The sequence below is a fragment of the Panulirus ornatus genome, chromosome 30 (genome assembly GCF_036320965.1).
Source record: "Panulirus ornatus isolate Po-2019 chromosome 30, ASM3632096v1, whole genome shotgun sequence".
Taxonomy (NCBI): Eukaryota; Metazoa; Arthropoda; class Malacostraca; order Decapoda; family Palinuridae; genus Panulirus; species Panulirus ornatus.
Window position 1 is genome coordinate 22922189 of NC_092253.1, and position 25197 is coordinate 22947385.

The 25197-nt window shown below is 39.3% G+C and overlaps 1 protein-coding gene across 7 annotated transcripts in view; it reads left to right on the top strand.

Annotated features, from left to right (window-relative positions):
* Positions 1-25197, top strand: part of LOC139758476 (phosphatidylinositol 3,4,5-trisphosphate 3-phosphatase and dual-specificity protein phosphatase PTEN-like) — a 342351-nt gene that overhangs the window by 289521 nt on the left and 27633 nt on the right. The gene's annotated exons all lie outside the window — the stretch shown is intronic.

The following is a 25197-nucleotide window of genomic DNA, read 5'->3' on the forward strand; positions in this document are numbered from 1 at the left end:
TACCCTCCCATATAATTTACCAGGAATACTCAACAAACTTATACCTCTGTAATTTGAGCACTCACTCTTATCCCCTTTGCCTTTGTACAATGGCACTATGCACGCATTCCGCCAATCCTCAGGCACCTCACCATGAGTCATACATACATTAAATAACCTTACCAACCAGTCAACAATACAGTCACCCCCTTTTTTAATAAATTCCACTGCAATACCATCCAAACCTGCTGCCTTGCCGGCTTTCATCTTCCGCAAAGCTTTCACTACCTCTTCTCTGTTTACCAAATCATTTTCCCCAACCCTCTCACTTTGCACACCACCTCGACCAAAACACCCTATATCTGCCACTCTATCATCAAACACATTCAACAAACCTTCAAAATACTCACTCCATCTCCTTCTCACATCACCACTACTTGTTATCACCTCCCCGTTTGCGCCCTTCACTGAAGTTCCCATTTGCTCCCTTGTCTTACGCACTTTATTTACCTCCTTCCAGAACATCTTTTTATTCTCCCTAAAATTTAATGATACTCTCTCACCCCAACTCTCATTTGCCCTTTTTTTCACCTCTTGCACCTTTCTCTTGACCTCCTGTCTCTTTCTTTTATACATCTCCCACTCAATTGCATTTTTTCCGTGCAAAAATCGTCCAAATGCCTCTCTCTTCTCTTTCACTAATACTCTTACTTCTTCATCCCACCACTCACTACCCTTTCTAATCAACCCACCTCCCACTCTTCTCATGCCACAAGCATCTTTTGCGCAATCCATCACTGATTCCCTAAATACATCCCATTCCTCCCCCACTCCCCTTACTTCCACCCTAATCATGTAAAAACATTAAGAAATCAAATACTTAAGAAAATAAGGAATTATGTTGACATGCAAGGCTGATATTACAGAGCATGGTGAAACATGTTGATGAGAGAATTAATGGAATACTTGTTCACAGTCTTCAAGATTATAATCCAGTTTGACAGTATTGGCAGTGAACAGTTTTCTGTGAAATACAGAAAGGACAAAATGAAATTGAGTGGGAGATGTATAAAAGAAAGAGACAGGAGGTCAAGAGAAAGGTGCAAGAGGTGAAAAAAAGGGCAAATGAGAGTTGGGGTGAGAGAGTATCATTAAATTTTAGGGAGAATAAAAAGATGTTCTGGAAGGAGGTAAATAAAGTGCGTAAGACAAGGGAGCAAATGGGAACTTCAGTGAAGGGCGCAAATGGGGAGGTGATAACAAGTAGTGGTGATGTGAGAAGGAGATGGAGTGAGTATTTTGAAGGTTGTTGAATGTGTTTGATGATAGAGTGGCAGATATAGGGTGTTTTGGTCGAGGTGGTGTGCAAAGTGAGAGGGTTAGGGAAAATGATTTGGTAAACAGAGAAGAGGTAGTAAAAGCTTTGCGGAAGATGAAAGCCGGCAAGGCAGCAGGTTTGGATGGTATTGCAGTGGAATTTATTAAGAAAGGGGGTGACTGTATTGTTGACTGGTTGGTAAGGTTATTTAATGTATGTATGACTCATGGTGAGGTGCCTGAGGATTGGCGGAATGCGTGCATAGTGCCATTGTACAAAGGCAAAGGGGATAAGAGTGAGTGCTCAAATTAGAGGTATAAGTTTGTTGAGTATTCCTGGTAAATTATATGGGAGGATATTGATTGAGAGGGTGAAGGCATGTACAGAGCATCAGATTGGGGAAGAGCAGTGTGGTTTCAGAAGTGGTAGAGGATGTGTGGATCAGGTGTTTGCTTTGAAGAATGTATGTGAGAAATACTTAGAAAAGCAAATGGATTTGTATGTAGCATTTATGGATCTGGAGAAGGCATATGATAGAGTTGATAGAGATGCTCTGTGGAAGGTATTAAGAATATATGGTGTGGGAGGCAAGTTGTTAGAAGCAGTGAAAAGTTTTTATCGAGGATGTAAGGCATGTGTACGTGTAGGAAGAGAGGAAAGTGATTGGTTCTCAGTGAATGTAGGTTTGCGGCAGGGGTGTGTGATGTCCCCATGGTTGTTTAATTTGTTTATGGATGGGGTTGTTAGGGAGGTGAATGCAAGAGTTTTGGAAAGAGGGGCAAGCATGAAGTCTGTTGGGGATGAGAGAGCTTGGGAAGTGAGTCAGTTGTTGTTCGCTGATGATACAGCGCTGGTGGCTGATTCATGTGAGAAACTGCAGAAGCTGGTGACTGAGTTTGGTAAAGTGTGTGAAAGAAGAAAGTTAAGAGTAAATGTGAATAAGAGCAAGGTTATTAGGTACAGTAGGGTTGAGGGTCAAGTCAATTGGGAGGTGAGTTTGAATGGAGAAAAACTGGAGGAAGTGAAGTGTTTTAGATATCTGGGAGTGGATCTGGCAACGGATGGAACCATGGAAGCGGAAGTGGATCATAGGGTGGGGGAGGGGGCGAAAATTCTGGGAGCCTTGAAGAATGTGTGGGTCGAGAACATTATCTCGGAAAGCAAAAATGGGTATGTTTGAAGGAATAGTGGTTCCAACAATGTTGTATGGTTGCGAGGCGTGGGCTATGGATAGAATTGTGTGCAGGAGGATGGATGTGCTGGAAATGAGATGTTTGAGGACAATGTGTGGTGTGAGGTGGTTTGATCGAGTAAGTAACGTAAGGGTAAGAGAGATGTGTGGAAATAAAAAGAGCGTGGTTGAGAGAGCAGAAGAGGGTGTTTTGAAATGGTTCGGGCACATGGAGAGAATGAGTGAGGAAAGATTGACCAAGAGAATATATGTGTCGGAGGTGGAGGGAACGAGGAGAAGAGGGAGACTAAATTGGAGGTGGAAAGATGGAGTGAAAAAGATTTTGTGTGATCGGGGCCTGAACATGCAGGAGGGTGAAAGGAGGGCAAGGAATAGAGTGAATTGGAGCGATGTGGTATACCGGGGTTGATGTGCTGTCAGTGGATTGAATCAAGGCATGTGAAGCGTCTGGGGTAAACCATGGAAAGCTGTGTAGGTATGTATATTTGCGTGTGTGGACGTATGTATATACATGTGTATGGGGGTGGGTTGGGCCATTTCTTTCGTCTGTTTCCTTGCGCTACCTCGCAAACGCGGGAGACAGCGACAAAGAAAAAAAAAAAAAAAAAAAAAGGACAGCCAAGAGTTATTAGAAAAAATTCATTAGACAGAATGGAAAGAAGTACTTCTGTAGGATCAGAATAGTGGATGAATGGGATTAGTTGAATGGTGAACTTGTGAGTGCTGACAGCATAGTATACAGAGGAGTTTCAAGAAATGACCCTCATTAATGTAGAACTCACTCCCTGTTTAGTATAGATAGTAATTACAATTGGGCAGTTACACACACATAGACACTGTCTGCTTGCAAATATTAGAATAGCTTTTTAAGTATATGAATAGGGAAATATTTAGTAAGGCCAGAAGGCCAGAACTACAATATGTTTCATGTTTGATCACCATGCTCAAAGAAGCACAAATTACCAATAGATAAGGTCTAGACAGTGGCAACAAAGATGATACTGGAATGTTAAGACCCAAGTGTAGGGAAATGGCTAGAAAGTGTTGATTTGCCCTTCATGGAAGAGTGAAGAGTAACTGGATCTTAACCTTTAAGTTTTTCAAGTAGGATTATGATGTAGTGCAAACAGTTCTTCCAAAGATGTAGAAATAGGACAACCAGAGGATTTAGCATGAAATTAAGCAAGAAATTTGTAAAGAAAGATGTAATGGAATGGGTGATGGCTCGTAGTCTGGGCCAGGAAAAACGTGATGTACGTATTGTGTATAAGAAGTTAAATCAATGGAACGATATGACTGAAGACATGGTTAATGTAGACCGCATACATATATTGAAGAAGTTATATGACAGCTCATTCTTCGTAACTCTAGATTCTCCTGTGGTGAGCGCTGTGTGCTACTCCTGCCTTTTAGCAAAATGGTAGGAGCAGTAGATAGAAGTAGTAGGTATGAACATTTAGACAGGAGCATCGGGTAGTAGTAGTTGATAGGAGCATTAGGCAGGAGCATTAGGTAGAATTAGTCAGTTTGGAACATTATCAGGGAAGAGGGAAAGAAGGATGTGCAATTCTGCTGTCTCCAAGAGTGTGGGAGGGTGTTACAGAGCATGGATGGAATGGATTAAGAATAGTGTTGGTGAAAGGAAAGGTTGGGATTGTGAAGCATGCATTGGTATGTGTATATGCGTCTGTGAATATGAAGATGGTGCAAGGTAAGGATGAAAGAAGCTTTTCTAGAGAAATTTGAATGACTGTATAAACAGATTTGAGAATGAGAGAAACATGTCATGTTGGGTGATATGAATGCAGAGTGGGATGTTATGAAATTGGGGAGATAGTTGGTAAATGAGGAGTGCCTGGAGTAAATGAGAATGAGAGTTATCAAGTGGATATTTGCACTGAGAGGGGTTTATTCCTTGCAAACACCTTTTTTCAGCACAAGATGATCCACAAAAATACCTAGATGAGGAGCAGTGGAAGAGAAGAGCAGAAGGCTTTGATTGACTATTTAGCAGTGGATGAAAGATTGAGAAAGGCCATACTAGATGCTAGACTTGTGGGAGGATTCATTGGAGACTCTTAACTGTTTTGAAGTTCTTTTAGAAATGAGGATCAGGGAGAAATGGATGAATGGTTTGAGGAAGAATGGAGAGTTGAAAGTGTTGGCAAGAGAGAAGATAGAGCAGAAAAATGCAGGGAGGAGTAAGAAAGGAAGGTAACTGACAGCTTAGATAGAAGTGCGGTGAATGTAGAGATTAAGTCGTGTGACTGAGGTGTTCAAAATGTTTAGAGAAATGCTATTAAAGGTTGTAGAATTAGTAGTTGGATACAAGGTTGTTAGATATAGGAATAAAAAGGGCTGTGCATGGTAGACAAGAGGTTAGAAATGTTGTGGAAGGGAAGAAAAAGGCATATGGTAAATTACTGGATGGGAATGCATCAGTGGAAGTTCAGCATATGAGAAGGGAAGAATATAAATTATGTAAGTGGAATGTTAAGATGATAGAGGAAAGCAGGTAGATGAAGATTTTGGAAGGAAGTTGAATGAAAAGTTTCAGAATAAGAAACTATACTGGAAGGAGTTGATAAAGGAAAGAGGTGGAAGTGTTAGTATGAGAAGTAAGGAAGGGAATTGCTGAATCAAAAGGAGGAAGTGAAAGGAAGATGGAAAGAGTAATTTGAAGAACTAATGAATGTGGGTGAAGGGGAGGCAGCAGTTTTACATGCATGGGTTTAGAGGATGGAAGGAAGATGTATATAGCAGAAAGGGAGGTAAGAGGGGCAATAATGAGGTTGAAGGTAGGAAAGGAACCTGGAGTGGATGGCATTACAGCTGAAATGCTGAAGTATGTAGGAGAAAGTGTGATAAGAGTGGATGCATCTAATATATAATTTTGCTTGGAAACAGAAGGTTGTGCCTGAGGGTTGGGTGAAAGCTATTATTGTTCCTTTATTCAAAGGAAAAGGTGCTAAGGATGTATGTAGCAATTATAGGGGAATAAGTCTGTTGAGTATATCAGGAAATGTGTATGCAAGAATGTTTATTGATAGAGCAGTGGAAGTAACTAAATGTTGAATAAATGAAGAGGAAAGGGTTATCAGGAAAGGTAAGGGATGTTTGAATCAGATTTTTGTAGTAAAGATGACCATGGAAAAGTATTTAGGAAAAGGTAAGAAGTTATACACAGGTATTATGGATCTGGAGAAAGTGTATGACAGAGTCAAGTGGAATGCTCTTTGGGTTGTGTTAAGCTTATATATGGTATAGGGGGACAACTGTTGAATGGTGTAAAAGTCTTCTATGGAGGAGCAAATGTATTTGTAAGAGTGGATAGAGAGTTTAGCAGAATTTTGGGATACATGTAGGTGTGAGGCAGGGCTGTGTGATGTCTCCATGGCTTTTTGATATATATATATATATATATATATATATATATATATATATATATATATATATATATATATATATATATGGATGGAGTGATAAGAGAGATGAAAGCAAAACTAGGGAAAAGGGGTGCAGATATGAAGTGCAGCGGAGATATAGTGGCTAGTGGCAAGCCTGTTTGCGGATGATACTGTGTTGTTTATTGAGAGTGAAGAGGAGTTGCAAAAGGTTGTAAGTGCATTTTACGATGTGTGGAAACATAGGCGATTGAAGGTAAATGTAAGTGAAAGTAAAGTATTGGTATTTGAAAGGAAACAAAGTGAATAGGGTTCCTAAACCATGTAGATTGAAAGAAGAAAGTGTGCTACATTGTGCTTTGGATATGGGGGAAAAAAGACTGGAAAAAGTGAGAAAATTTAAGTATCTAGGTGCTGTCTTAGATATTTATATTTATTTTTTACATTATACTTGATCGCTGTTTCCCACATCAGCGATGTAGTGGCTGGAAACAGATGAAGAATGGCCCATCCACACATGTACACACATATATATACATAGATAAGTTTGTTGATATGGAAGGAGAAATGAGGGAGAGAGCAGTACAGGGTAGAAGAACTATTGGGTCCCTTAATAGAATAATGAAAGGTAGAGGTATAAGTATGGAAGTGAAGAGAGGATTAAGGGAGAGTGTAGTCCTCCCAACCCTGACCTAAGCAGGTAAAACATTTTGAGTTAGAATGAGTTACAGAGGTCAGGAATCCAGGTTGTGGAAATGAGCTGTTTGAGAAAAGCATGTAGTGTTACTAGATAGAATGAAGAAAGAAATGAAGGGGTGTATGAGTGATGTGGTGTAGTAGGGAATGAATTGTGGATTGGTAGAATGGGTGAAATGTAATACTCTGAGATGGTTTGGCATGTGGAAAGAATGCAAAACTGGGAGTTTACAGGAAGAATGTATGATAGTAAAATTAAAGCGGTTGGCGTAAAAGGAATACCAGCTGTAACATGGGTGGAGGAATATTGGAAGGAGAGGAATGGTGGAAGAATGCATGGAATGGTGTATGCAAGGGAGGCAAGTAAGGACAGATATAAGTGAAGACTCTTTTGCCATGGCCACCCTTTGATGTGAGTTGCCAAAGGGAATGGGCAACAGAGATATATGCAGATAGATTGAACATTAGGTAGGAGCCTCTGCAAACACTGTGCTAGAGTTGCCATCAGCCAGTGGCCTGTTAAGAGTGAGGCCCTAAAGTCTAAGAAGCAGCATTGGATTTCACTAGTTATGGAGCCTCTATTGCTGTGGCTACCTCGTTGAGTGAGTTTCAGGTGGGAACAGGCATCAGAGATATAAATAGATAGAGTGTTTCCTTGCATTACTTGCTTGATTTTCTGGATGTCACCATTAGTAATAATTTGACCACAGAAGTATTATCTAGTTTATAGTTTACTCATTTTTACTTACCTATACTGTTACTAAAATCATCTACAACTTCCTGTTATGAAATTTTTTAAGTCAAATTCGAATGATGCTTCTTATTTGTTATGTTCTGGTCAGGAACATGGGTGTTGTCATCAAGTGATTAGTTTATCTCCATTGTGACTTTGAATTTTACCTACTGTAACAATGTCAGGATTCTTATAAAAAGGGTTTTGAATGTTATTGAGTATATATATTCTTACTTCATACCCAGGAGTCCTTAATGTCCTCATGAGGCTCCTGCAGCACTCAGGAACCTGGCTACATCCACTAGTCAGGACCACAGGTCATAAAGTGTTGTGATATGTGTGTGTGTCTGTGTTTGGAGTTCATGGCATTTGAGTTGTGGGTGCTCACTGATATCTTTATGATGATTGCATTGTTGAACATGAAGAGCCTTGGGATATGTTGAAATGATGTTTATAGTGTTGTAGTGATGGTTGATGTCCTGAGCATGAGCAGGAGAGTGTGAATTGTGTTTATCAGGGGAGCGAGGTTTTTAGTTTCTAATAAGTGTATGTCTGGTGGGTGTGTATGTGTTTTGTCATCATCAGATTTGCTAGTGTTTTGTGCGATCACTGAAGTGTGAGGCAGTGGTAAGCTTTTTGTTTATACTTGGGAGTTGGTGGTTACTTATGAGAGTGGTTTAGATTTAAAGGATCTAGTGCTTTTGTATGGAACTAAGTGCTGACCATGTTAAGTTTGACTTTATTTGGATAATATTTGTTTCATTCTGTAAGTGATGAATGTTTTTTGGTGCACTATTTTATGTGGTTTGCTGCTTCGTTATGTTTTAGAGAATAGAAGACTAGATGGTTGAGGCATAGTTTAAAGTGGAGTGGATGAATTGTTTGTTGAGGATGTTGAGAAATTCTTTTTTTTGTCCAAATCTGGTGCCATTTAGTGTTCTGAGGGCATTCAGCATATGTGTTGCTTTTTGTGTTGATGTTATTGATTTGGTGAGTGGACTTTGGCAGTGGTAAAATCATGTCCTAGTTGTGGTTATCTCAGATGAAGTAAAAGGAAACAGTATAGGAAAAGGAATGTAGAAGAGATTAATTGATCTCCTCGTGTTTGTCGACTGTACTGTTAAAGTTGACAATTATGTAAGAAGGGGAGAAAAAAGGGCAGGGAGGGAGAAAGAATTTTATGACTGGGGCATTTGAGGAAAGAGGAAGGTACCGTGATAGTTAGTGCTCGTTTGGTTGGTCTCTATGCATAAGCTGTGGGAACCAGTAGCGAGGTACATTCTATGTGGTCCAGGTCTTAGAGGCTAGAACACATGTAGACAGCTGCTAAGAATGTTGGCAAAAGTAGTACCTTTAAAGCATAGAAAGAGTAGTAGCATTAATGCAGATGAAAAAGGGATGGTTGAGGATAGGTAAAAGCAAAAGTGTTTTAGAAAACTGGAAGGGTTTTGATTCCACTCTGGCTGAGAGAAAGGTAGAGCATCCTAGATGTTAGAGTATTACTCCCTCAGTATTGAAGAAATTCAAGCTCCTGTAGATATGGAGTAATTGCTTATAAGAAAAAATCTTTTGGCACCAGTACAATATTCCCAGCTTTTCAAAAATATCTTTTATCATATTATTCAGAGGGGCTTCCAGGATAGAGTATAGGACATGGTTATGTCCATCTTGTTTACATTCTTGCAATTTTGGATTGCAAAATTTAGAAATTTGATAGTAGGGAAAGAATGAGACTTATAAAGTGATGTACTGAGAAGTAGAAATTGGTTTTTTGAACTTTGAAATTTAACCTGGTCACTACTTTCTCATTTTGGGATGTTGCACAGGTTCCACTTAAGAGAGAAAATATATTCAGTCTGAGAAAAGGAATGAATATTAGATTAAGGAGAGAGGAGAATGAATTGAAGGATATAGTGAAATTATTGTTGTGATAGTGAATTGGGTGAGTGGATTAGTAAGATTATTGATTATTTATGTTGTTAACAAACGTGTGTGTGTGCCCACATGTTTGTCTATATATGTATGTGTATGTGTTTTTGTGCTTATGGTGTAAGTGTTACTTTAGGACAGGACGACCGAGGGGAGAAACAGGACCCTTAGGCACAACACTTGAACCCCTATACCTCCGAGAGAGAGAGAGACCAGATGGCCACGCCGGGCCATGAATCCAGTCCACCTTGATACTTGGACCTTTCATCCGAGGCACCAGGTCAAGTTAGGGTCAACCTACGGCCCCCTATGCAGCGTCGTTGCTGTCAGGACAAGAGGAGGTGGAACCTTAGGCCAATGTGGGACGAACTTAAGTTCCTTTCGAAAAGCCAGTCAGCTGTTTCACGGATAACACCTTCTCCAATCACTGCTGGATCTGTGGCCCTCCAGCCAAGTAGGAGTGGCACTTGGGAGCCACCCTCCTCCAATCACAACTGGACCTTAGGCCCATAGCCAATCAAGGGTGGCATTATAGGGTAACAGGGCAGACGCAAGTCGTTCCTGTTTGTAATAATGTAAAGGAGGGTAGGAGATAAGACAGAACCCCGAAGAACACCATAGTTAACAAGAAAAGAGGAGGAATTGACAAACGCAACTTAATGGCAAGGAAAGAAGCTGTGCATTAGAGAACAAAGAGGACCAGAAAAGCCAAAGGTTTCAGGAACAGAGATAAGGATCACTCCCTGTCAAATGCTTAGAAGTTTCAGGCCCATGATAAAATAGTCACTAAAATCCTTGAGAGAGAAGGACCAGAGGTGAGTCACAGGAGAAAAGATCAACAGAATACCTTACACCCCAAAAGCCTTACGGGTGATCTGAAAGAAGTTATGGACATTTGAGGATTAAGGAGACTTTTGAAGGCAATAGAAATAAAAGCAGTGGAGTGAAAGTTAGGAGGTATAGAATGATGTACTTTCCTTAGGATGGACTGCATCAGGGTATGCTTTTAAGTAGAAATTAGAATCTAGGTTTCTAGACCATTTTGAAGTAGTGTGCAAGAATCTGAGCTAACTCGGGGGTACTTTTCCTTATGACATGAGGAGGTGTGCCGTGTAGAACATATGGCTTTCTCACTTGCATCTTCAAGAATACATGGGAAACTTTGAGCAAGGAAAGTGTAGAGGAGGGCATAGGTTCAGTGGTAGGAGGTAGGGGAACTAGAAGTGGAGTTGTCCAAATTAGATTGAAGTCAAATAAGATGCCAAAAAGAGCAGTCTTATTAGTTGAAAAGTTAGAAACAGATATATATTGTCAGATAAGAGAAAGAAAAGTTGAATATCAGGAGTTATTGGAGAGACTTGGTAAAGGACCAGAAATATTTATTTAAAGAAGTCAGACCATCTCACTTCCTTTTTTATGAAAGCATGCTTGACACTTCAGATAACACCTTTGCATTGATCTTGAGCTAAAGTGCTGTCAGAATGAGACTTTGGGGAAGGGAACAGTTTTATGTCCTGATACACTTTTCCCCTGATGTGACCAAATCATGATAAAGGAGATAAAGATTCAGTAAAATTGAAGTAGTATTCCATCCCAGTCATTATGCAATCAATAGAGCTAAGAACTTCCTGGTTGACAAAACAGTATTGGTTTCATGAAAAATCACACTAAAAGCTACTCGGGAAGAATCTTTGTGCTTTTACAAAGTGCTGATGTTGGCTTTTCGAAAGAGGTAATATAAAGTGAATGTTCCCAGGTGGAAGGAGTAGAGATATGATTGTGGTTGGAAGAGCCATAGGGGTATAAAAGTGCAAGTAAGTAAAAAATCGAATGTCTTGGAGGAGTGGTTGTGACAGTCAGTAACTTATGTTGGGAATTGTTTCCTATAAATAACTAAGGTATGAAAAAAGAAGGACCTAGACTCTACTGGTATTATCCTGAGTAGAGCCAGCCTAATCTGACTCTTCTAAATGGATTTTAGCTTGTGTATGTCAACAAAAAAGTTGTATTTGATTAGAGAAATTAGGGGGAAAGAGAAATTTTGAGTCAGATGGTTTCAAAGGTATGAGACATAAAATCCATGAGGCAAGCTGCAAGTGTTATTGTAAAACACTTAGAGCAGACACCACCTTCTGAGTAAAGATAATGCTAAATATTACAGATAAGATTTGATATTGAATAGGTGAGATAGCCTTGGATGGTTGAATTTCGGAGAGATGAAGATCAGGTGAGGAAGGAGACAGGCGATATACAGCAGAGAGGAGGTTGTATGTAGGACTGCAGATGTTGCAGAAATAGATGGAGAAAGAGCCAGGCTCAAAGAGCAGTGCCAGTAGAGGTGATGTAGTTCCCAATCATTTGATGGCAGTCAAGGGGGCCCCAGGAACTACTCTACCTTCCTTGACTGGTGATGCCTCTCCAACTCAGCACGTTAGAGGTATCATTGTGTTTTATTTCCATTCTTGTGTACAAAAGAGTGGGAAAATTTAGAGTTGAGAATAAAGAGTTGTGTGAGATGAATGTTATGTGTGAAATGGACAGTGAATGTGTATGTTGAATGAATGTCAGCAACCCTCATGTACAGGGGAGAAAGAAAACACAGCAACTTGAGCCAGGAAAGGGATGTGGGCCCCCCCCCCCCCCACACACACACACACACACACACACACACACACACACACACACACACACACACACACACACACACATACACACACACACACACACACACACACACACACACACACACACACACACACACACACACACACACACACACTACCCAACAGTAGTGCCTATGTGGACAGTGATTTTCTGTCGCCCACGATATACTTACCTTTCTTGATATTTCCACCTTGTTTATATGATCACTCAGTTTTTTCCCACAAATTATTGTTTGTTAGTGCTAACAAGTAATATTTATTTCACTCTTATGATTACCATCCTTTATTCAGTATTCTGTAACATATGTTTAGTGTTTTTTTATTGTGGTGTGGCCACTTTGAATGAGTGAATATAGTATAGGATATGATTTGAGGAAGAATTGCATGCCTCACACTGCTTTGAGTATGGAAAAAGACAGCATGACAGAAGTAATCAGCTTCATTAAGGTGGAGGTTTTGTGTCTTGTTTGTATATAGTGTGTAAATATAGCTTTGCTCTTCAGGGTTAATGCCAACACTGCCCAGTAGACATATTGAACCTTCAGTTGACTGCAGATCCTTAACTGTTTTTGGACCAGAGCCATTCAGAAGTGTTTATTTGGATATTATAAAACCAATATGAACAGCATAAGTGAATTCAAAATTATTTTATGATGGGTATGCACCATATTTGATACACTGGTCTTGACGGAGAGTAATATAATGGGTGTGTATCAGATATATTGACAAGACATAGGCACAAAGAAATATATAGAAAATAGATTTCATATTGTTACATCAGTTTTCTGTCAGAAATTAGGATATTGGGATGAATTGTTTTGTGAAATTCAGAAAGACAGTGTAATCTTTTCTCCAGGCACAAATGCCATTTACACTTCATGCACATCATCATTGATTTTTCTTGATATAGCCTGGTGATTTACATCCCTGGTGATCATCTAACTTAGACCAGTGTGCAAAAACATCTTTTTTCTTAATGTAATGGTTTGACTTTTTCTTTTTTGCAATTGTCTGTCAAAATGTTGTGATTTTGACTTAGGCTGTTCCAATATTGTGGGTGATATTTTCATTGATCAAAGATTATGCAGTTTTTGTTTTGAAGCCTAGCTAATCAGTCTGCTTTACTTTTGACACTTCAGGATGTGCATTATGTTAGTACAGCAACCAAAATTTTATGTTCATCAGATCTTGCAAATAACAGAGCAGTCTTTGATGAAACTGGTGAGTCTGTTGTCTTTACAGTTGACTTACTACTCAGGTTGTTGATATGCACTGAAAAATTTACTGCCACATATGTTGGCAAGCTTTTGATAAATGTAACTACTACACATGTTTGATTTTCCTGCCTGAATCTGTATTATTAGAGAAATCTATGGGAATCTCACTCAGAATATTTCTCTTTTAAGTTTTGTTACCCTGACAAGCTTAAAATAGAAAACAGGATTACTGACTTATTTCTTTGTAAATTTTGCCACCCTGGCAATCCCTGTACAGATTACTAAATAAGGTTGCTGTTGTAGTATAAAAGTCTTTGCACCATATATATTAGCATCTTGTGGATCGACTTGAATGTTGCATTTATTGGTGTTACTGGACTCTGCCTGCATGAGGTTACACTGCTTGAGAAGTCACCTTTGGTGAGGTTGTATTGTTGTCAGTGGACTATTGAAGTACAGTGTTAAAAGTAAACTTCTCACTCCTAAAGAATTCTTCATTTTCCTGCTGCTGAGTGTAGTGCAGCCTTGGAGATGCAGGAGCTCCATAGAAGGGGTCATAGGGTTGTTTGATTATAAAAGGCTCGTATTTAGTTTTCCTTTCTGAAACTGTATTATAAAGAGATCTGCAGGTAACACACTTGACTGAAATAGTTCATATACATCCTCATTTGGAAAACACTCATCTGGTATATGATGAATGGTGACTTTGTGGCCAAAGAATTTGGGGTAAAGCATCTTGGAATATGATTTTGTTTTGGATATCTACGTAAAGCTCTGTGAATACAATTGGAGAAAATATTAACTGCAACTGATTGTAATGAATTATTGCAAATTGACTAGTGGGTCAGATTTGCCACAAACACTTCACTTCAGCATAATGAAAGTATTGTACAAATTTCAGTCATTCATGTCCATAGTATCAAGAATGTTATAATTATTCTACATCTTTTATACAATATGACAAACAAACAATTTATATGACAAGAGCCCATGGCGGGTTTTCATGCTCACCTGTTCCATAGTATAGCTGCTGTGTTTTTGACACGTTCGGGTTTATGAAGCTCCTCCATAATGACCCCAAGTGGTATCTACAAGATGCTAGAAGCAAGATTTTTTTTTTTGACCCACTGGTCACCATCTCCAGATTGGACTCATGAATATAGGTAGATACTATTCAGATAGTATGTGACGGTTATGACCCATTGATTCAAAAGAGGTTAAAGACTATCTTCAGAAGTTTTTCACATTCTAAAATCACCTCCAGTATCTGTTTTGATGTATTTTTATTGGTATTTCTGCTTTATATGTACTGTAAGATATTATATATCTAGCCAGAGTTTCATGTATTCTTCCTCAAGTTAATGTGTAAATATTAAAGGGTCATGTTTATTCATAACAATGTTCATGTAAATTTTTTGTTTTGTTTCATTTCTGACTGGGGTTGGTATTCTGTATAGGCTGTCTTTTGCTACCCTGAAGAGCAAGATATTTATGCTTAGTAGTTATATGAAATTCAAAGTATTTTAAACATGCTCTTATGATTCATCAACAGAACTAGTGTTTGGGTATTTATTTTCTAATAGGATCTTAATTCACTTACAATACCGGTTTATAGTGTTTTATATCATGATCTTGTGATTAACCAACTAACCAACAGTACTAGTTTGTAATCTTGATTTTGATATTTTAGACATTTGATGATACGAATAAAACTTTTTTATATACTGAATCAGTTAAGGACAGAATTATCAAAGAAAAAGTTAGTAAGGCCATTTAAGATGCACCTTTGAGCAGCCGATACTTTTATCTTTGCACTGTTAATTACCTCCCTGATTCTTGACATTATTAGTCTTGGATGTTTTACACTAAACAAGGGCTGAACCTTGGAATTTGATGATATGCTTTGTGCTGTTAATATCTTTGCTGCTATGTTTTTGCTTTTTCTGTAAATATGAAAATGGGAAATTGCAAAACATCAGTTTGAGTCAGCATCATTGAGACTGGTTTTGTATTGCCAGTGGTTTACCATACACTTGCCATGCTCCGCTACCAGTCCATAAAGATTTTTTCTGCAGAAATTTGCATGTAAAGATTATGAGTATGTTTACTCTATGACACTGTTTGAATAACCCTAAATTCTACTCCTTATATGTTTGTATGAACTGATTAGTTGCATACAGTTTGGATCTCATTATTAGGAGAATAATTGAAAAAGTGACCTATTTAATTTGACTTGCTCAATGTGCTTTTGAATCTTTGTTTCAGATATGATTTGCTTATTTTATGTTGTTTGAATTATGATTGATAACAATTACATTTTCACTTGGATTTTTGCATGATTTGATTGTTAAAAAGATGAAGCTTTGCTTGCAGATCTGCATTCACCTGCTTTTGCCCTTAAGTTCATCTAGCTTAATAATTTATGAGCTGTAAACACTTGGGTTGGAAGTAAGTATTTATTGTTTTACTTCTTACCGTCATGGGTGATAGTGTCAGTAGCATATGTTCCTGTTTGCAAGTTTCTCAAGATCTGTTATGCAGTAATGTGTGACAGTAAAAATAAGCCTGATACCAAGAGTGATCATAACCTTATATGTATGCTTCTTGGTTCATGATTGATTGTGTGGTGTGTTGCATGCTTCCATGAAGTGCCATATATGATGTTTTTCTTAATATATGCCAAGATTATCACTTTTAGGCTTTGCCAGACTCCACTTACTTGTGTTTACGCTGTTAGGGGAAAGTCACCTTCAGTAAGGTTGTATCATCATAGTATGATTTTATCAAAGAACTTCTCAATGGAATTGAGTCATCCTTTTCCTGCTATTGATTATAGCGCTCCCTTGAAGATGCAAAAGCCCCAGGAGAAAGGGTCTTGGAGAATACAGTAAACCCTCAGTTTAACAGACTAATAGGGGGAAGGGGTGTCCGTTAATGCCAAAAGTCCATTAAATCGAAGATAACCTATTCCTGTTCCACATTTAAGTTCGTACACTTGTTTTAATTCATCTATCACTGTAGGGTTTAGTGTGTAGTATGATAGTTGGGTGGCAGGAACCTGGCAGTGTGGGAACACTTTTAGGGCAATTGGAGGCAGGAATCACACTGTGATAGAGGTGATGTCACCCCTCTCCTGTGAAAGGATACTTCTTTGTAATAAAGTGAGGACGGACTACCTGCTTTCACTACACCTCTTACATAGCGCAGAGGAGGATTTGAACCTATGTGGGAAAATTCCAAGTTATCGCAAGGCTGCTCACCTTCTTCAGGAGATGGGGCACACCCAAGAAAATCACCTCGGATGGGGTACCAATCTACACAGCGAGGAGATGGAAGCTTTTCACATATGATGGGGAATCATGGCCCGTATCTCCTCAGCCCACATCCTCCAGTCCAGTGGGCATGCTGAAGCAGTGGTAAAGGCTACCAAATGGGTGTTGAGGGGCAACACTGGTGTTGGAGGTAGATCGCACAACAGCAAAGCAATTCAGGCTATGTTCCAGTATCTCAGTACTCCCCTAAGAGGGGGAATAAGTCACCCACACAGCTGGCAACAGGAAGACAGTTGCGAGATGGTACTTGGGCAACATTATATGATAACTGGCAATGGAGGACTGCTCTGCGAAACAGGAAGCAGGCCATAGCAGAGAGCCTGGCTCTCGTGCATGGCAGCCCAGCAGGTGATGCCGCTATGCTGCCTGCCCCAGCTTTCGGTGGGCAGAATGTTGCTTCGAAGGAATGGGATAGGTCATGTGTGGTAGTGAAGCTGCATAGACAATACTCAGTGAAGCTGGATGGCAGTGGCCACCTGTCTTTGTAAATCCAATGTCACCTATGCTCCCTGGTTTTGCTGATCCCTACGACACCTGTAGGTCAAGGGGAGTGTCCATCAACAGCAGCATTGCTCACAGTTGTGGCAGCACCCAACCTCAGGTGGCGGTGCGTTCATCATGTGAGACACTGCCCCACTCACTTGCAAGATAATGTTTATGGTGGCTTCAGTGAAGAGTGAACATACTTATATGTAATGTCATTTTTGTTCTGCTCGCATGTAAAGGAAGCGTATTGTTGCTGAGCTGTGATTTGTGTGTATATTTGCCTTATGCTTTGTTGAGTACAATCTGACCGCATGATAGCTTGAGTCAGTCTTAGACAGAAAGAAAGAAAGTCTACCCTATGCTACCAAAAATAAGTTCAATATGAAATGCGCATTATGCAGCACTTGAGATTTTTTTATTACTATCAATTAATGTACTGCATTATTATTTGGCCATCAGATCCAAAATCCGTTATATCAGGGTCCGTTAAATTGACGGTTTACTGTATATGTGTATGATTATTACTTCTCTTCTAGACTGGTTTACTTTCCTCTGACAGGTTTGGGCCACACAAGATGGAAGTAATGGAGGGCATCAGATTAAAAACATTCATGTGAATAGAGCCAGACTCAATGTACAGTTCTCACTTCAGAGTAGAGTACTTAGTGTGTCATTTATTAAACTTCAGAAGCCATCTTAACATTTCTGTAATGATGGTATGGGCATTGCCGACCATAAAATGAGCCAGTTTTTTGTGTGTTCAATTCATAAGGCATTGGGATTTAATCTTGTGACTTGCCAAGTTGAGTAGGGTCTTCTTTGCTGGAAAATGCTCTGAGCACCATGTGATGGGGAAACGGCCTCTCTCGCTTGGAGAAGGGTTGCCATTTTCTTCACCCAAGGGGACAGTTCAGTCACACCTCTAATCCCAAGGGAGGGGACTGGCCACTCGTAAACCCAGGGGTAATGTAGCTGTTCTTGCTGAGAAGGGTGGGGGTGTCTAGCTGCTCTCACCATCCGAAGGGGAGTCTGGCCATTTTCACCATGGGGTAATCTAGCAGCTATCACCACTAGAAGGGAATCTGACCTCCCTCAGCACTATAGGTGGTGTGGTGGGGTTTGGCTATTTTCACCATCCTGAAGGGTTGGGTCAGGGCTGTGCCCCAACATGGGGGGGGGGGGGGGGGGGGGGGGGGGCTGCTGCTGCTGCTGCTGCTGCTGCTGCTGCTTTCACCACCCTGGGGAGGTGGGTTCTGGCTGCTCTTACCATCCCAGAGGGTGAGGGGTGTATCTGTGCCCTCAGTCTGTAGAGGAGGGTTTAACCTTTCACTACCTCAGTGGGGGGTTGACTGTTTTTACCGCCTTAGGATGGGAAGGGTTGTTGTAGCTTGTCCTTTTTTTTTTTTTTTTTTTTTTTTTTTTTTTTTTTTTTTTTTTTTGGAAGGGGGGATCTGAAAGAGTCTGACCCCTTTCATCACCTCATTGGGAATCTGGCTGCTCCCAACACCTGGTGGGTTCCGGCTGATTTTACCACCTTGGGGATTCTAGCTGCTCTCTCCACCCAGGGGAGATCTAGCCACTTGTATTATGGGTAGAGGTAGGTCTAGCTGCTCACTACATCAGGGGGATTTTGCTGCTTGCATTACCCATGGGGGGCATCTGGCTGCTGTCACTACTACAATAGGAGGGAAGGTCTGGCTGTACCCCCTATCCCAGGGGGAAATCTGGCTGCTTTCAGCATCACCGAGGAATGTCAAGCAACTATAATTACCCCAGGGGAGGAACTGGTTAATCTCACTATCCCAAGGTGAGGTTCTGACTATGCCCACACCTCCAGGGAGTCTGGCCACTCCTCCCACCCTAGGATGGTCTAGATACTTTCATCACCCCAGTTGGGGTCTTCCCACTCACCACAGTAAGGGGAAGAATCAGACTCCATTCACCACCTCGGTGGGTATCTGGCTGTTCCCACCACTTTAGGTGGAGGTTGGCTGATTTCAGTATCTAAGATGTTTTCACCATCCTAGAGGGAAAGGTTTTTACCTCTCTAACCACCCCTGTGGTTGGAGTTTGACTGCTCCTGCTTTTCTATAAAGGAGATTCTGGCCACTTTTACTGTAGGGGCAGGGGTCTAGCTGCTCCCTACCCCAAGGCCTCCTCCCCCTAGTGCTTGGTTACCTCTTTGTGGTGATTGTGGTTGGGGTTATTTCATGGATTTTACATTGTTGGTAAATAAATGTACAGTCCATGAAAGAAAAACCTAGCATTTCAGTGTAAATGTCATGGATATATCCTCATTCATCAAAATTTGAACTGTAGAAGATTAAGAAAAGAATTCATATCTAGATCTTTCTAAGCATTGAAGCTGAATGTAAGTCATTGTTGGTTATTATGCTACCCAAGGAGAATTGGATCATTTTGATGACTATTTTTATTGAAGGTTGGCTTTAGATCCAGGAGTTGCCGCCAAAGTTATATAACTTATAGATATCTCTTCAGAAAATGCCCAATAGAAAAAAAAAGAGTGGAGAGACCATTAGGTATTTAGGAGTGATTATAGATAAAAAGTTAGAATTCAAAGAGCACAGTGATAATACAAAACTGTCATGCTATACTATGAGTGGTATGATAATGAAAGCTTTCAAATTGAGGAATAAAAAATCTAATGGAAATATTCATTGTGTATATAAGAAACAAAGTTGAATACTGCTGCAGTATTTGATCAACAGTCAAAGAAAATTTCACAAACAGAATTGTTGGTATGAAACATGAATTAATGTGAAATGTTGAAAGAGCTGATAGGTACATCCTGTAGGGAAAGGTAATTGAAAATATATGGCTGCTAGCAGAAATAGGGCATTGGTAATAAAGTTATGAATTTAAAAGCACATCAGGAAGGAAAATACAGAATTATCCAGTCATGACTAATATCTGTGAATATTTCAAAAAGATATTATACAAGTATGTATGAAAGTCAAAAAAAATGTTGAAAACACTGTTGAATGTAATACCAGAAGTAGGAAACTTATGAAGGACATATACGAAAATATTTAAAGAGTATACTTGATGCATGGCTTATGTTAAACCCAGAAAAACCTCAAATCAAATTATGGGAGATGCACAGCAGCTGAGAGAATGAATGTTATTTGATAAGCAAAATGTGCATTGAGCACAATGTGCTACCCCAGAGATTGATCAGAGAAAATTCAGATGTGGGACCAGATGGAACCCTAGCTATTTTCTTCAAAAGACAGAAATAGCAATAGCATAACCAGTTATAGTATTACTGAGGTAAAGTCTGGATGAAAGCGAAATTGTAGACATTCACAAGATGACATATGTAATGCTAATACAAAGGAAGATCAAGCCATTATCTAAATACAGACCAGTTAGGTAGACTTTGCATATAGAAGAAATCTTTGAAAGAGTGATGTGAAGACATATAGCAAACCACCCAGTCAAAAACAGTTACATGAATGAATGCCAGCATGGATACCTTCCTGGAAAAAGTACACAAACCCAATCATTAGCTTATTACAATGACTTACATGAAAGTTTAACCGAAGGGAAAAGATTGGATACTGTTTTTCTTGACTGCAAAAGTATTTGACAAAGTAAGCCTTAGAATTTTGCAGGAGAAAGTAACTGAACTAAACAATAAAGGTTAGATAAGAAGACAGATTAAAGAGTTTCTTTTTCTGACGGTCAGAAAGTTCAGTTGAGCTGCAAATGGAACCATGTCTGAAGAGGAAGATGTCTTACTAAGTACATCACAGTGGATGGTATTATCCTCTGTTCTTTTGTCATAATGATATCAGATATTATTAAAGAAGTAAAGGAAAGCATAGTAAGGAGCTTTGCTTATGAAACTAGAATAAGCAAAATTTTTAAATCAGAAACTGAGTAAAAGGAGAGTCAAAAAGACTGACCCAACTTACAAATGGGCAGAAGTGAACCTGATGGAATTTTATGAAGTTATCTTTGGGCAAATAAGTTATGGAGCAAGAATGCTTTGATGGTTCCATATAAAGACTCAGCAGAGTAAGTAATGGAAGCTTTACAAATTTAAAAGATTTGGGTGTTATGATAAACATGAAATTAGAATGCAGACATTGAGAGGCCAGTACTATAGGGTCGAGTTATGACTGCTATGATCCTGAGAACTTTGACTTGAAGAGATAGAAACCTGTCAGTTAAAATAGTTAATGTATAGTTAAGAAACAAAATTATATACTTTTGTGTTGTATGGTCACTAACAAAACAAATGGTGGAAAACAGATTTGAGAGAATTTAGAAGCACTTCATAAGCAGAGTCAGAGAGATGGATTATATGAACTGCCTTGACAGGTTGAAAGAACTACAACTATACAGTCTAGAAAGAAGACAAATATGGTAATCTATGCATAGCAACAGATTGAAGTTTAGAAGAAAATATGTTAAACCTGAAAGCCTCAGCATGTTGGAAGATACAGAGTTAATTAAGACTTTAAGAATGCCATAGGCTTAGGAATTTCATGGAGCGTACCAAATGTAAATCAGACAAAAATATTTAACAACCTAACCTGGAAGCTTGAATGGCTTCAGTATACTGCCTGAAGAAATAAGAGACATGCGTGGAACAAATACAGAAACATTTAAAAGAATACATGTGGTTGAAGTCAGTCCAAGATGAACCAAGAATAGATGATTATGTGTGTGATATGTGTGATGTGAATGTCAATTCACTGCAGATATAGCAGAAAGAATTCAGACTATTTACACAGTTTTTGGCATTATAATGGTAGATGGGGTATCAACACAGCACTTAAATACACAAAAGCCCAATCTGTCAGTAGAGTGGAAAAGACTGTTCTGGCCTGCAGCTGATAGAGAACTCAGAATGGGGGACTGTTTGAATGTCCCAACATTTCCAGTCGTATTTCTGCAGGCCCCTGGTGACATTTATATAGGCTTGTGCTTTCATAAAGTAACTTTTGCTCTCCAAACAATGAAAATAGCTGTGTTTGTTAAACTTTTTGTTTCAAATGCTCTGTAGAGCTCTGGTACATATTTATTTTGCTTTGTCGCTGTCTCCCGCATTAGCGAGGTAGTGCAAGGAAACAGACGAAAGAATGGCCCAACCCACCCACATACACTTGTATACACATACACATCCACACACGCAAATATACATACCTATACATCTCAGCGTATACATATATATACATACACAGACATATATATACACATGGACATAATTCATACTGTCTACCTTTATTCATTCCCATCGCCACCTCGCCACGCATGAAATAACAACCCCCTTCCCCCTCATGTGCACGAGGTAGCGCTAGGAAAAGACAACAAAGGCCACATTCGTTCACACTCAGTCTCTAGCTGTCATGTAATAATGCACCAAAACCACAGCTCCCTTTCCACATCCAGGCCCCACAGAACTTTCCATGGTTTACCCCAGACGCTTCACATACCCTGGTTCAATCCATTGACAGCACGCGACCCCGGTATACCACATCGTTCCAATTCACTCTATTCCTTGCATGCCTTTCACCCTCCTGTATGTTCTGGCCCCGATCACTCAAAATCTCCTTCACTCCATCTTTCCACCTCCACTTTGGTCTCCCACTTCTCCTCGTTCCCTCCACCTCTGACACATATATCCTCTTGGTCAATCTTTCCTCACTCATTCTCTTCATGGGACCAAACCATTTCAAAACACCTTCTTCTGCTCTCTCAACCACACTCTTTTTATTACCACACATCTCTCTTACCCTATTATTACTTACTCGATCAAACCACTTCACACCACATATTGTCCTCAAACATCTCATTTCCAGCGCATCCACCCTCCTTCGCACAACTCTATCTATAGCATGCAATTATACATAAGAATCATTTTTTTTCCATGGGACAAAATCTTTGTTGACCAGCGTAATGGAAAAGCAAAAGAAAAAGAACAGCACTGAGGACTAAGTATTTTTTTATTTTTTTTATTTTGCTTTGTCGCTGTCTCCCACGTTTGCGAGGTAGCGCAAAGAAACAGACGAAAGAAATGGCCCAACCCACCCCCATACACATGTATATACATACACGTCCACACACGCAAATATACCTACCCATACATCTCAATGTACACATATATATACACACAGACACATACATATATACACATGCACACAATTCACACTGTCTGCCTTTATTCATTTCCATCGCCACCTCGCCACACATGGAATAACATAAGTAATTTATGTAATTCATCATACCACACAGCAGTAAGAGGGAGCAGTACTCTTGATGTAAACATTACAAATGACATGGCAATATTTTCAGATATAGAAGTAAATAATTCAAGTTTGTTGGATGATGATATCATAGAAATCACTGCAGCATCTAAAATGGAAATGAATGAATGTGAACGTGATACAGCAACAGAAAACAACAGTGGGTTGAGTGAAAAGGTAGTCTCCATGACAGGTGAGACTGGATATAGATCATCTAGAGGATTCTGAACATAAGAATATACTGTGAGAGATTAGGCCAAATAATGATTGAGCAGATGATGAGAAGAAAAGTACAGAATGGAAAATACCAAGGGCCAGAAAACTGTTGATGAATAGAAGAAAAACTTAGACAAAGGAAAGTATTCAAACAAAAGAAGCAAGAATAAGAGAACTGGTTGAAAATAGAGAATGCAGGTGAAGATGTAGTGAAATCCCATAGAGAAGAAAAAATAATGGGTTTTAGAAGTGGAGTTATAGATTAAGATCATTTCTCTTCACTAATGCAAAGCCAACTTTATGAAAGCCAGTGTCTCAAATACAAAATGGTAACAGGTGATGCATTATGAGTATGAATTTGACTATCTACCAAATTTGTATTTGTCCTATCCTTGTATGCAGAACCTTCTCCTCCTCCTCTCAAACATATTAGTCATTTACGTAAATAGTCCATTTTAACCCCTTAAATCTATACTTGGCTACCTTTCCATCCTTATGAGTCTGTCTTTCATATTGTTTAGAAGATGTATGACACAGTTTAAAAAATTTTCATGTAATAGTGGAAAACAAAATCACTATATAGGTGCGGTTTTTTACCATTATTGCTTTGATTAAGTGTAGAAATCTGTAGAAGTTTCAGCCCAGTGCATTCAAATGTCTAGGAGTAAGGCCTCTGTGTTGAGTAGGTTGCCACTGCATGTTCTATCATTTCCAGAATTTTACTTACCCTGAAAAGTTAATTAATGATTATTATTTTGTTAGGCTTATGTAATGAATCTTTTCATAATCCTTGAGAATCATTAATAATTTTTTTCTTGAAATCAAAATTATAAAAGTTTGTAGAATAGCTGCAGCATCACTCAGATGCAATGTTATTAAGGTCAGGTGTGCGTTGGCAACACTGCCTTGACTTGATCAACTTTCATTGCTGGAAGAGTCAGAGTCCATGAAATCATTCTTCACATGATCTATAGATAGATCATCATGGTTAAGAAATTCAGGATGATCATTTGCCAGGTCCTGTAAGTCTAGCAAGAAGCCACTCAATTTCCATCCCAGAAAATTCACAAGAAAGTGCTGTCGTGCCATGACTTGGTGATGAGTGACCGTGGGGAGAAATTATTTCACACTGCCACCTTGGCAACCAACTAGGCTTGGCAGATAGCCTTGAAATAGAGGCAGAAAACCCATTCCATAAGTTATCACAGAGGAGCTGTTCATAGACACCCATGTAGTGGAGTTAAGGGGTTAAACATACTATGTCTATGCCATCTGCCACATTTTGTGCTACTACCTTACCTGCAGTTTTCTTGCATAATTGGCCCAAGTTATCTAACTTCTGATATTTTTTGTTGTGCTTCCTATATTCGTACTCTACCTATATTCATGTCACCTTATTACTCTATCTTTTACCGTCTCATATACTCCATAATCCAGAACCTTCCTCCTCAATTTCTTTATTCACCACTGCTTTCTTAAACCACTAACAGATACTTGTTAGAAAATCCATTCCAAATGCTTTTAGTCTTTGAGCCAGTTTGCTTGTTGCAGACCCTTATTTCATTAGCATGCAAGACTTTGGAATACACACTTCATTTAAACAAATGTTTCCACATTTAACAAATTGAATTTTTTCCCCTTGTCACTACTTAGCTTGCAAGATAAAGTTTGTGGATAGAAGTGTGAGTTGATAGACAGTATGTACTTGATTTGTCTCTTGTGATTAGGAAGGAATTTAAGTTGATACATAGATAGAC